General features: G+C 42.9%; 1 long non-coding RNA gene across 1 annotated transcript; it reads left to right on the forward strand.

The window, feature by feature from the left end:
* Positions 1-3,846: 3,846 nt before the first annotated feature.
* LOC142885091 (uncharacterized) lies at positions 3,847-12,887 on the forward strand. The gene is made up of 3 exons (XR_012926252.1): positions 3,847-4,862; positions 6,387-6,586; positions 10,999-12,887. It is a non-coding gene; the product is annotated as an uncharacterized LOC142885091 (long non-coding RNA).
* Positions 12,888-13,134: the final 247 nt, after the last annotated feature.

The following is a 13,134-nucleotide window of genomic DNA, read 5'->3' on the forward strand; positions in this document are numbered from 1 at the left end:
AAATATATGTATATATATATATATATATATATATATATATATATATATGTATATATATATATATATATGTATATATATATATATATACACACACACTGTGAACACTACATTTGATCAGCATTGAAATAACAATATGTTAATCTCTGCACATAAATGGTGACCTGAGGGGCTTTAGACCCAGGCTGTTTGTGATCCACATTAATTGGACTGTGGTAATTGGCCTCTCTTGGCCAAATCCAATAGACGTTGCTCCTGTTTCAGGCGAGGGATTTGGTCCTTATGGCTGCGGTGGCTGGGCTGACCCCCGCAAGCCAGGAGGTTAGTGGGAGTCCAGCTGTCTCTAAGGGCTGCGACTGACTCTGGCCCTTCCCTTCCTGTGGTACCTCACGATCCCATCACCCACTCTGTCCCTCTGTCTGTTTGCCCCTTCGCCAGGGGCAACTGTCAGCCCCTAAATCCCCTCTGCTGTGGTGCGGGGCCAGGTGACCAGAGGGCAGACGGTGCTGGAGGACGATTGGTCCTCGACAACGACAAGCGGCCCCACATATTGTCCCTGGCTGCTGAGTAGAAGGGGGACAGATTGCAAGGAGACAGGAACAGAGGGCGCAGAGGCTGCGAAACTGAGGTCAAGACGTGAGGAAGAGCCGAGGGAGAGAAGTTGGATGCGCTCTCCGGGCTCCAGGCTGCCCGAGGCAAAGCAGAGCACCGAGAACAGAGTTCCCCAGCCTTTTGTTCCGCTGATCCCATCAGCAATATTCCAATCCCTGTGATTTGCAGGGTATTAAACGGTCCGACCAGTCGTCCCAAAGCAAAACAGGCCGGTTACTTGCAGAACCTCTTCAGTTACAGTTACAGTGTAATAAGATCTTTTATATTTAACTTAGGGACCTTTTTGTTTTCGTTCTATCAATTAGCTATTGTCCTTTAAAAAAGTAAATATATGCATTTTTCCATTTTTCTTTAATGTAAAATTCATTAAGTACAATCTGCAAATGCTATCCAGCGAAGAAGTGCAGCATTGGCAATTTTCCTCCAGCCTCCATACTCTAAACACCTGAAACATGCCATGAATTGCAGGCATTCTCTCCCTTGCACATAATGGCGCTGAGTTAATTACGGATTCTGAAGACCAATTAAAAAGCGCAGTCACACTGGGCTTTGTTTCAAGGTTTCCATTATTTTGTGAGGCCGGGAGATAGGAGACGATAGCGCTGTGGGAGACGGAGATAAACGCAGAGCGAGATGACGCAGGGATAACCGGTTATCTCAGCTTTCACATGCCTTCAGCTTTGTCCTTCGCCTGCTCCTCTACCCAACTCTTTCTATCGCCGCTTTTCTATCACTTTTAGATCTCTCACAAGTAATCTGTTTTCTTCCCCGAGCCCGTGTCCTCTTGTCCTTTTTCACTATAACATGCTTACTTTTGAAGTGCCACATCCGATAACCATATCTCCGCCCATCTCCCGCCGCTTCCTGGCCGTTCCTTTCGGTCGACTTGGCTCGCCTTGTGCGCTGTCCTCATCTTGTAATTATCTTGATGAGCACAGCCAGTGTCTGCCCTCAAACCTGGAGAGTCAGTGGATTACTGCGCAGCGAGGTAACAATGAGGCAGGTAAAATGCTTTGTACGGGAGACACAAGGACATAATGTTGAAGCGACAAAAGGAAAAATAATGCACTATTCAAGTAAAGATTATTAATACGGTTCCACAGTGTTTATGCGCCGCAGCAGCTCCGCAGGTCTGTTACAGGAATGTGAATTGTACAGTGTTGTAAGTTGTAAGTGAATTCTGACTGGAGTTGGTCCATTAAAAAAAAACAAAAAAAATTATATATATATATATATATCTGTATTTTTATAAATATATACATTTACGTACACACACATATATGTATATCTATATACACACATATGTATACATATATATATATATGTATATATATATATATATATATATACATATATATATATATGTATATATATATATATATACACATAAATAATACCTATAAAGTACTATGAGTATTTATTACTGTGCTATGAGTATTACTATGCTATTACTATACTATGAGTATTTATGAGAACAAATACTAATAAAGTTTTGACTTGCATATTGAATTGACTGATCTAAATATATACACATCACATATATATATATGTGTGTATATATATATACATGTACGCACATACATATATATATATGCAACATGCAAGTAAATACCTTAAAAAGGAGGCTGGTGTTCAACACAACTGAACAACTCGAGCATAGATTTGTTTGAATTGTATGGACTTGGACAATGTATGTGGATGTATTGATGTTATTAATAGTAATGCTCTCTCTCCCTCGTTCTCTCTGTTTCCGTGCGTGCGTGTGTGTGTGTGTGTGTGTGTGTGTGTGTGCGTGTGTATGTGTGTGCGCGCGCATTATGTTGCAGATTAGGAGGTGCGAGACAGCAGATGGGAATGTCTAAAAAAGCCCCAAGCTCCCAACACCAATCAACAACTGCCGGTTAGATTTGATGCTGAAGTGACAAATTATCTTTTCTTTTTTTTTTCCTTCCCTCACTGCAGATGAAAACCAGTTGTTGGATATCAAAATGATGCCGCATTAACATCTCTCAGTGATGCATCACAACGCAACTTTCAGAGCATGTGATCTGTCATGGAGCTCATCTTAAAATGTAAACGATTTTCATCTTAGACCAAAACAAAAAACACAAAAATTCATAATGTCATCCCCCTCAATGGGACGGCTGCTCATCCAACCTCTTCCATCACCTCATAAATAAGTATACTGCCATATCTTGCTGTGTCAGTGCAGTGTGTGTGTGTGTGTGTGTATGCATGTGTGACAGATGAACACGGACTAGTGTATAAGCAGAGTGGCTGATGACAATGACAGGACTTGATGAGCAGATATAGCCCACTGCTGATGCCCTGACCATATGGACGGGTATTGTTGTGCCTCCGCCTCTCCGCCACAGATGGTGCCCGCAGCAACACAGCACAACAAAAAACCTGAGCCATTGTTTTACCAGTAGCAATCATAATAAGGGGAAGGAGGGAAGCGAGACAAGAAAAAAATAATTACTTCTGCAGCCCAAAAAAAAAAAAAAAAAAAATCTGTCCTTCTCCAGGGCTGGTGTCCAGAAGGGCATATTCCTGAGAGAAAGCACCCAGAGTGGTTGTTGGTAATTGACTGATATGGTAATGAGCGCCTAATTATACACGGCGCACGGACGTAGGGAGCTGCCTACACTGTGACTGCCCCATGACCCGCTTTCTGACAAACTGTCACTTCATCTTGCCACATCACTCAAGGGCTTATCAGATATGACCCCGAAATAGTCCAGCGATAGCACACAGATGTAATGCACACACACACACACACACACACACACACACACACACACACACACACACACACGTAACCATGTTGTGTATGTACAGTGCAGCGACAGAATTGTGGAAAGTAGCATTGTTTTATTAGTGGGAGTTTAGCTCGTCGTGACGAAATACAGGAGACAGTGTTTCCAGCAGCGTGTCATCATATGAACCACACCGTCATGAATGCGTATTGATGAGGCTCATTGATGGGGATCTGAGGCTGTGTCATTGCAATTAAACTTTTCTGCACGAAGGATCTATAGCTGAGAAACAGAGCAAAAAAAATTAATTAAAATAATACAATTGTCTTTCTGTTGTTATTGTTCATATTATCCTTATTATTGTAAATATGTCTTCGCCTAACTTGCGAGCCATTAATAGCACTGTCCTCACACGGCGTTAAATAAAAAGTTATTTCAATGGACATTTTATTCATTAAAAAACAAATGGTGAAAAAAAACCTCTCTATTGTTCACCAAAACTGGAGGTGACCTTGGTTTTTTGTTGATTTTCTTTCTCACTGCGATGTGAGCGGTGTTCACTCTGAGTCGGCAGGAAAGTCAAATTGAAACCGCCTTTGACCCAAAAGAGTTTTTCCTTGACCAGTTCCCAAACAGACTGGATAGGTAAATAAAAAGCTAATATCTGAAACATGCAGTATGTAAATCAGTGGTCAACTGATTATTCACAGTCTTGCCTCCGTCTAGAGATGAAGAGATTAAGTCATAAAAAATACTTGTGCCAAAAATGTACAATATACTGTTTGAATTTAGGCTTGAGTGTGAAGGTCCACTGGATATAATTTGGCATAATTTATGATTTTTATATTGATAAAAGCTTACTATACTGGCCTAAAATACATTAAGGAAATGGTATACTAGCAGTACAATGAAATTCATTTGGTTTTCCTACCTATAGAACAGTTTTAAATGAACTAATAACTTACTCAGATTAAAACACTGCCTTGTGTGACAATAACAACCCAGAAAAACTCTTTCCCTTGTCACAGCACATTCAGTAAATTTGCTTCATTAAAATGTTCTTTGATGTTTGCGTATGTGACTGTTAGTAACATAGAGGTGAGAGAATTCTTCACCTCATTAATTAGTCGGATTATTTGGACAACCAGACAACTGGGACGACCACCAGCGCAACACATCAGGAGCCTTGTTAAAGCAGCTTCTTTTCCTTCTCTCTTTCTTTTTTGTCAACAGCTCTTCCTAAACCAACAAGACAGGCTGCTGCTGCTGCCGCTGCTGCTGAGTGGCAGTCAATCCTTCTGTCTGTTTCATTTGTCTCTAATCTCTGCGAGCTCTCAGAACTCGAGCTCCCCTCAATCGGGGGTGTCAAGGCCAAATAACGACACACAAGAGATGGCGCAGACCTTCGCTGCAACGGGAATAAAAAATGAACTTTGCAAGCGGCTTGAGCTTCCTTTCTCTCCTGTCAGCGTCAAGGGGAAAATCTAATAACAGGTGTGCAGTTTCTTTCAGTAAAAGATCTTAGCATCACAATGCCATGATGTTCCGCTGTGCAGGTTTATAAGGTAACAACTGAGACCTGGTTCAAGGATACAATTGAAAAGCCTTTGAGAATATGTACTTGAAGAGGTGCATTTTAATATTTTGCAACCAATATTCATTATTATTATTATTATTACCATTAAGCGGTATTATTATTTAGCTTTAGTTTTTACAAAAGGACAAATCCGACAACATATTATCCCAAACAACTTTGACCCCAGATTTCTCATCTCCTGCCACCAATTAATTCTCAAACACGTTGGAGTGGGACCAGCAACTTCGACATCACCGGGCGCTCGGTCAGTCATTCAGGAGTCAAAAAGAGAGAGAGTTCAAGCGCGGTGCGGATGAACTGGAGACGCAAACAGACGGAAGGATGAGTTCCTGTCATGAGGTGTGATCATGTGTCAGTGGTCAGCTGGGTCAGAGGCCTGGCTGCATTAGTCCAGGGAGAGAGAGAGAGAGAGAGAGAGAGAGAGAGAGAGAGAGAGAGAGAGGGAGCCCACCCTCCAGATGGCCTCCGTCCAACAGGTGGCCTCGTAGCGGGGGCGGGGCTGAGAGCTCTGACATCTGCCATGCACAGCTCACCCCTCACACACACACACACACACTGCAGCAGATAGCCGTTTGCAGCAACACACTGCCATCTTCCTGCTCTAAATGTCTGCTGAAGTGAGATCTCTGGAGCCCGGGGCTCGGCTTCCTGCTGTCTGCCTGCTTCCTCCAACCGATTTCACACCCGCGTCGCACTATCGCCGCAGCCAGCGCCGCGTGCCGTGGATCAGACTTTAGACAATGACAACTTATTGCCAAGTCGCTAAAGAGCCGGAAGAGGAGTTCTGAGGGAGGATGTCTGGAGGAAATGTTTGTCTTGCGCTCCACATCGCAGGAGGATGCGGCTCTGGCAGACTTCCAGAAACAAAGAATTGAAACTTAGTCGACAAAATAGTGTTAGTGTCAGTAATAATTAAGTACTTTAAATCTAATGTATCACTGCTGGGAGAGTCTGCCGTCCAATCGGTGGCTTTTGTCAAGGCACATCGTGTTCCAACTCCTCCTGTCATTAAGAGACGAACTTGATTGTGCTGGCAAGGCAAAGGAAAAAAGATCATTACATTAAATGCTGGAAACATTGAGAGGAGTCGGCTGTTTGAGCATTAATTACCATATTATCAGTGCTGCCTTGATCCCATTGACAGTGGCAGCTATATGGTAGTCATATTATTCTTATTCAGAATAGAGAGGCAAGCGGCTGAAAACAAACATTCAAAAAACGAAGACAAATTAAAAATGTTGTTATATGTTTATAGACATAACAACCAGTGATTGTTTTTGAGGGCGGAAAGCATATTTTTTCTCTCAGTGGGAATTCATGTTGCCTATTATTATTAGTGACAGAGGATGCGCAATAGTACTTTATTTCATTGCATCTCTTTGGTCAGTTCTGATTTTGGAAAGTTTTGTCGTTCCTGCCAGGTTTCACGTCCGCCCGTGCAGGTCTGGCAGCGGAGGCAAGAGGCTGCAAGATGGAGGGGTCTCACGGTGAAGGTGGAGGAGAAGTTGCTGTTCGCGATGAATTATTCATCCTTCACCATTGCCTTTCTTTCTCACCTTCAATTGACAAGCGTCTGGGTGAGTCCACGGGGCTGCTGCGACTGGATGTGCTCGCAAGCCAGGTGGGTGAGAGGTGCCAGAGGTTGAGACCCAAAGATTGGTTCAGTGTGTGTGTGTGTGTGTGTGTGTGTGTGTGTGTGTGTGTGTGTGTGTGTGTGTGCGTGTGTGCGCGCGCGCTTCTAAATTAGTCTCCTATATCCCACCATCACACCTGCTCCTAGAGCCAGCACCTGTCATGAGGCATATGTCTGTCTGTCTATCTAAAAAAAGGCTTCAATGTTTAATTCTAAATATGGATGCCTCCCTGAGAAAAGACACATAGTTATGCTGAAGATATGAAAAAGGCGTATTTCCCAAGGGCATGGGGGGGGCTGGGTTAAATAAAAAAAACAAAAAAAACAGAACAGAAAACTTTTAAAGTCTCCCAATTAAAAGTCCTGCGGTAGACGTGAAAACTTGACATTTTATCATTGCATCATTATCTTTCACCCAGTGTTGCTTCTTAATGTCACATGAAATTGCAGCCCTCAGGAATGGGAGGCTACTTTTTTTTTCTTCTTTCTATTCAGCTTGTGCACACCGTGACCATTCTTTGTTTTTGCTAATGATGAATAACATAATGCAATTATGCAAAGTGTTTAGACACAAGTGAGGGGAAAATCCCATTACATTTGTTATAAATAATTTCCGCTTTTTCAACGTAGCATTTTATAGCATTTTTACAGTTAGACACTGCTGAATTTTATTCAGTAGATTTCATATTGCGTTTCTGCTGTTGCTGCTGCACTCCAACCACTGTATGAATATTAAACATTTAGAGCAGTGAGGTTAGTTAGTACATTGAGATAGTGTAAAATAATCACAGAAAGCTTTTTTCAATGTTCAAATAAAAAGAGGAAAACCAAATCATTAAATAAGGCTATAAAATATATCTTGGATTTCAAATACTCAAATGAACATTTACTTTCAGTCTAAAACAAACCGATAGTTTCTCTGATTTTCATTTATTTTTTGTGGATATATATAAATATATTTTTTTAAAAAAGTATCCAGACCACCATCCTGGCCCATCCAATGTACCACTGCCTTTCTCCTGCATCTCCAGCTCCAGTCTCTCATTTCTCCCGTCTTTGTTTTCTAATTAGCTAAAGCGTTATGCCGCGCCATGCGTCTCCTCCTCCTCCTCCTCCTCCTCCCTCTGTGCAAGAACTCTAAACAAAAGAGGAGCAAGGCCGAGCAAATGGACCTGGATGAAAATGTACAATGGCCCAGAGAAATGAAAAGGTGGGAAGGTCACAGGGGGTCGTGACCCCTCCAGTCATTTAACAGCTCTGTGGACTATGCTGCCACCACCTCAGCAGCTTGTTATTGCTGCTCAGGGCACCTCTGTCTGCCCAGAGCACAGCAGGCTAGTGATCAATGCGCAAAACACACGGGGAATAAAGCAGAAGAAAAAAACATACCTTCTTCTCTAGTAATTGCTTATTACCCGCCTCTTTTTGCTCGCTATTGCAGGTAATGTGTCCCCCCTCGTATGCGAGCCTCCAAAAGACATTCAGATAACTGCTGCTGAATGGAGTCCAATGGACAAACAATTACAGGGGAGACAGGCGTTTGAGGCTGAATGGCTTCTCGATGGCGAGGCGTTTAATTCCCGATTTCACAGTCTTTTGGACGAGCGGACAGGAGGTCAGGGCTAAACAGCAGTCACTTTCCCATGGACACAGGCTCGTGCGCCCCCGCATGCATGTGCGGACGCAAGCATGCCAACTTACAGTGTGTGTGCGTGTTTATATTTTTACGCCCCGCTGTTCTTGAATGTCCTGTAATTGCATCTGAGAGCCAAATGTCGTGGCTCCCATTTCCAGTTTAATATAAAGATGTAGTACATGGTGCAGGGGGTGGGGTGGGGTGCAAGTCCATCTCAATCCGGCTTCTTTTTACATGCTGCTCATAACTGAATCGCATATTGAATAATTCAATTTGCTGCCATATATAATATTGTGGAGAGTGACCACAGTTTCAATGCTCACCTAATGGATTGTTTCAGTTATAGCCGTGGTCTGGAGTGAGTAGTTTTCCTCCTGGCCTGTGTAACCGCGGCGTGGCCATAAAGACCGACATTAAGCTACACGCAGATCAATACCTACCGCAGGGAAGGGCTGGGGGGAATATACATTGTGCGCGATGACAATGAAAGCTCTTCCCTTAGTGAAGGTTAAGTGTTCTTTCGGAATTAAACATCTGCTGTCGCTTCATCTCTCTCCACGCGGTGCGTTCAGGTTCGAAACTGAAATTTAACGTTTGTGGCGAGTCTTTGAAAGGATTCCAGGCCACATCGTTTCACATAATAAAAATGGTATATAATACCTGTAGATGATAACAATAAAAAAAACAATGGCAATATCACTGAATCATAATGTTTTGAAAGATTATATTGCAGTGAAATATCTTTAACAAGCCGACCAAAGCCTTCTAAAATTAGTTTCCATCCACCGCCCTTGTCTGTCATTTTTCATATTACACACTCTGAATAAGAAATATTACTCTGGCCGAACTGTGCACAAGTTCTAGTTTGACCAGAGATCTCAAGAGAAATAGAGGTCTCTGAAATGTCAATAAAAAATGCTGCAGGGAAAAGTAATATTAAAAAAAAGTTTTCTCATGATTTTTGCTCCTGTAGAAAATCTATCCATCTATCTATCCATCTATCTATCTATCCCAGCTGAAGTGTTCTTCACGGATCTAATCAGCTGGATGTGAATGTGACCAGCACCCTGTAGCTATTTTTAACTGGCTGGTAATTTGAACGGGGGTTAAGTTACGTCCCATCAAAGGACTCTGACATGTGCGAGACAGGTGCTGCGATGGCGACGGGGACACAACAATCACATTGCTACAGAAAAGGCACAGCCCGTCTAATTGATGCCTGGCTGGCGTCAATTAGGCCAGCCGGCAGATGCACCAGTGATACGCACAAATCTGCAGAGAACAATGGCGCGAGAACAATGGAAGCCAGCGAGTGCACGTGTGCGAGCGCAGACGGATTATGAAAAATAGGCACAAAGCAAAAGACTGAGTGACAAAGTAAAAGTCGGGGGTCTCTAGGCCGACTTTCTGTAGTAAGTCTGTAGCAGTAGAGTTTGCACAGTTTGATTTCACTTGTATAGTTCGATTCAAATGAAAAAAAAATGTTTGTTTTTTTTTCTATTTTTTTAAGTAAGATAGATTGTAGATCGATTTGAACATGAGTTTTCGTTGAGGGGGAAATTGACAAGTCAGTATCAACTACAAATGCATAGCTGTAAAACTATATAGCAATGGAGCAAAGGTCACTTAATAATAAATTACTTTAATTAAAAAAGTCACAGTAAATAAACAAGTAGAGCCACTGCAGGGACACAGAAGTGATCAGAGTGTGTTTTGTGAAACTGCAATAATCAAATATTCCCCTCCACTGTTTACAGAGAAAAAAAACAGCATGTTATTTTTCAGATATCAAAGAACTAAAATCTTTTATCCTCCTTTGGTTTCCATGTGCCAACATCTGTCGAAATGTTGCATTTTGTCCGTGTCCGCGGGGATGAACTAAATACCATGTAGTGTTCAAAAATATACTGTTAATCTGCTCTCATACATGGTTTAAAAGAACCGCAGCTAATTAACCGCACACCAAAACAGGAATACATTTTAATATTGATCCCCTGATGTCCTGGTGCATTGTCTGTGCATGTGAGTGTGTGAGTGTGCGCGCATGCATGCGTGTGTGTGTGTGTGTGTATGTGTGTGCGTGCGTGCGTGTGTGTGTGTGTGTGTGTGTGTGTGTGCGCACGCGCGCAGGCAAGAGTATGATTATGAATATTTTAAGAGCACATTTAACATGGCGTAGCTGGAGCAGAGCTCGGTGAGGGATTTGCGCCTACTCTTCAGCTAATGACCCCAGGCGCTTCCAGCAAAGCTTCTTCATATTTTAAAGAAAGTCGATAGAGCTGCAGCCCAGTCAGCAGCATTAAGATTCACACAGACGCCACAGGGACCCTGAAAAAAATTAATAACACGCGTGTCTAACAATCCTTCCTGCGATTTAGTGGAGCTCCCGAGCTCTCTGCCTGAAATGCAAAGTAGTAATAAACAGAGAACGCTAAGATAAATTCTGAACATGCATCCCTTACCCCTCGAGTCAATGCACAAACACACTCTCGTAGCACCTTCACACCCCACCCCCCCACCCCCTCCCTCACCCCCCTTTAACAAACAGCGGTGTTGCCTCCGTGCTCTCCTGACCGAAGGAATCCAAACACTCCCTAATCAGTCTCGCACACAGTTTCACTGCCTGCTCTGCTGTCCTCTCCTGCCCCCCTGTTTTGTAACTCTGTCTCTCCTTCTCCTGGATAGAAATTAGAAAAAATAAGAAATGGATAAATTCAGGGGTTTTGAAAGTCCAACTTTCCTCTCCCTCTTTTCCTGCCCTCAGCTCATCTCGTCTGCAGACGTCTGGAGGCACTGTGGAACATCTCGCTGCGAGCTCGGCATTTGTCTCTACTGACTCCCTACTCGTTTGAAATGAAACAGCCCTTAACTGTGTGGCGCTTGGAGTGCAAACTGTCATCAAGGATGACATATTAGATGCCTGATATCAACATATGTCACAGTTTGTGTCTATTTTTATCATTTGGTAAAAGCCACCGGACGAAGTAAGACCACGTAATACGTTTTGAGAGAAGGTTGAAGAAAATGACTGAATATTTGCATAAGTATTTGCATGAAGAGCGAATCTTCTTCCTTTTAGGATTACTGAAATGCAATATTTACATAAAATAAGCATTAATTCAGTACCTCACGTAATCTAAGCGCAATTCTTTTTTTTCTTTTTTCTTTTTTTTAGATTTTTGTAGTTTAACAGTTGAGTTGTTTGGGTTAGAAATCTAAGGCAAAATTGCATAATGCACTTCTGCTGTGGAATTGTTTTTTTTTCTCCTTTTTTTGTTTGGGGTGTTGTACTGCGGTGGGCTTCCCTGTGAGTCAGGACAACAGTGCAGCAGTATCTCTGCCCTCGCTGGGAGACGAGACAACATATGGCACTGTCTCCCTGGGAACAACACACCACCCGAGCAGCATGGCAGCCTTGGAGTGTGTGTGTGTGTGTGTGTGTGTGTGCGTGTGTGTGTGTGTGTGTGTGTGTGTGCGTGTGTGTGCGTGTGTGTGTGTGTGTGTGTGTGTGTGTGTGCGTGCGTGTGCGTGTGTTTCCATCTATCCATGTGTGTGCACGTGTTCAGTGTTCACAAACCAATCAAAGTTGCCCTACGTATGTGTGTTTGCAGAAAACAGCACAAGACAGACGCCTGCCAAGATAAACAGATATGCTGAATGCCAAATACAGAAAAGGCTGTCAGTCGGGTCAAAAACGAGAGAGGCCATTATTGTCTGACGGGGGGAGCAAAAGAAGACAGAAGAGACAGATTTCAGTTTGCGTCTGGTTGCGATGCGCTACAATATGGTCAAATATCACTTTTCAGGGACGTCATATTGTTTTTTGACACAGGAGGGGGAGGGGCCAGGACGGTGATCTCCTGTCACCCCGACTCGTTTCCGTTTTCATGCGTGTTGAAAGGGAAAGAAGAGGATCAATAAGACATTAGGAGGGAGCCATCAAAAAAATTCCGGAGCAGTCGAAAGCTTATCAGAGCCAGTGGGTCAGGAAGTCGGGCATTATGTAGGGCGCGATGCCTCACAGTTAAATCAACTTCGTTCCGTCCATTGACCATCTGGGTAATTCAGGGAACGTGTAAAGGATCATGATGCTTTTTGTGTGGTTATTTATTTTATTGTGTTTGGTATCAGTTAATCAGTTTTTTCTGCTCCACCAAAATGGGAAAAACAAAACCTTTTACACGTCTTCTGTTTGAGTACCTGGAATGCAGACCTGCGTGTCCCAAACAATGCAACTAATGCATGGCAGTCCTTTAAACCCCCACCACCACCACCAGCTCACCCCCTCCCCTCGTCCCCCTCCGCTCTTTCTCTCTCAGGCAATGATGAGAGGCTCATGTAAGCAGCTCATCAGCAGCCTGTTTGCCCATATGTGCCTCACACCCCACGGTCCCCAGTGGGTCCTTGGTTTGTGCAGTGATACCATCTCATCTGCCAACATAGGCCACTGAAAAAAAGGGGGAAAAAAGCCCAAAACAATTCCTCTTCTGGATGGTCTGTTCGGGTCTCTTTGACTCGTGTTACTGTCTGCAGAGATGGTGATGCAGTCTGCCCTACAAATCAAGGACCAGCCACTAGAAACTGAAGATATAAACTTAAATACTGAAGAAGGGAGTCGTCAGTCATAGTGTAGTGTTGTACTGCAAAAACACTTTTTTTAACACACACACATATATGTGTGTATAAATGCATATGTGTGTGTGTGTGTGTGTGTGTGTGTGTGTGTGTGTGTGTGTGTGTGTGTGTGTGTGTGTATTACATCTGTGTACGCTATCGCTGGACTATTTATGTGTATATACATACATACATACATATACAGTATACATATTTATATATTTCCATATATGTAAATATATCTATATGTAAACACACATATATGAACCCTGTATTGAAGACATAT

Source organism: Nelusetta ayraudi, unplaced genomic scaffold, assembly GCF_046127955.1.
Source record: "Nelusetta ayraudi isolate G7.1 ecotype Tasmania unplaced genomic scaffold, CSIRO-AGI_Nayr_v1 ptg000002l, whole genome shotgun sequence".
Classification (NCBI taxonomy): Eukaryota; Metazoa; Chordata; class Actinopteri; order Tetraodontiformes; family Monacanthidae; genus Nelusetta; species Nelusetta ayraudi.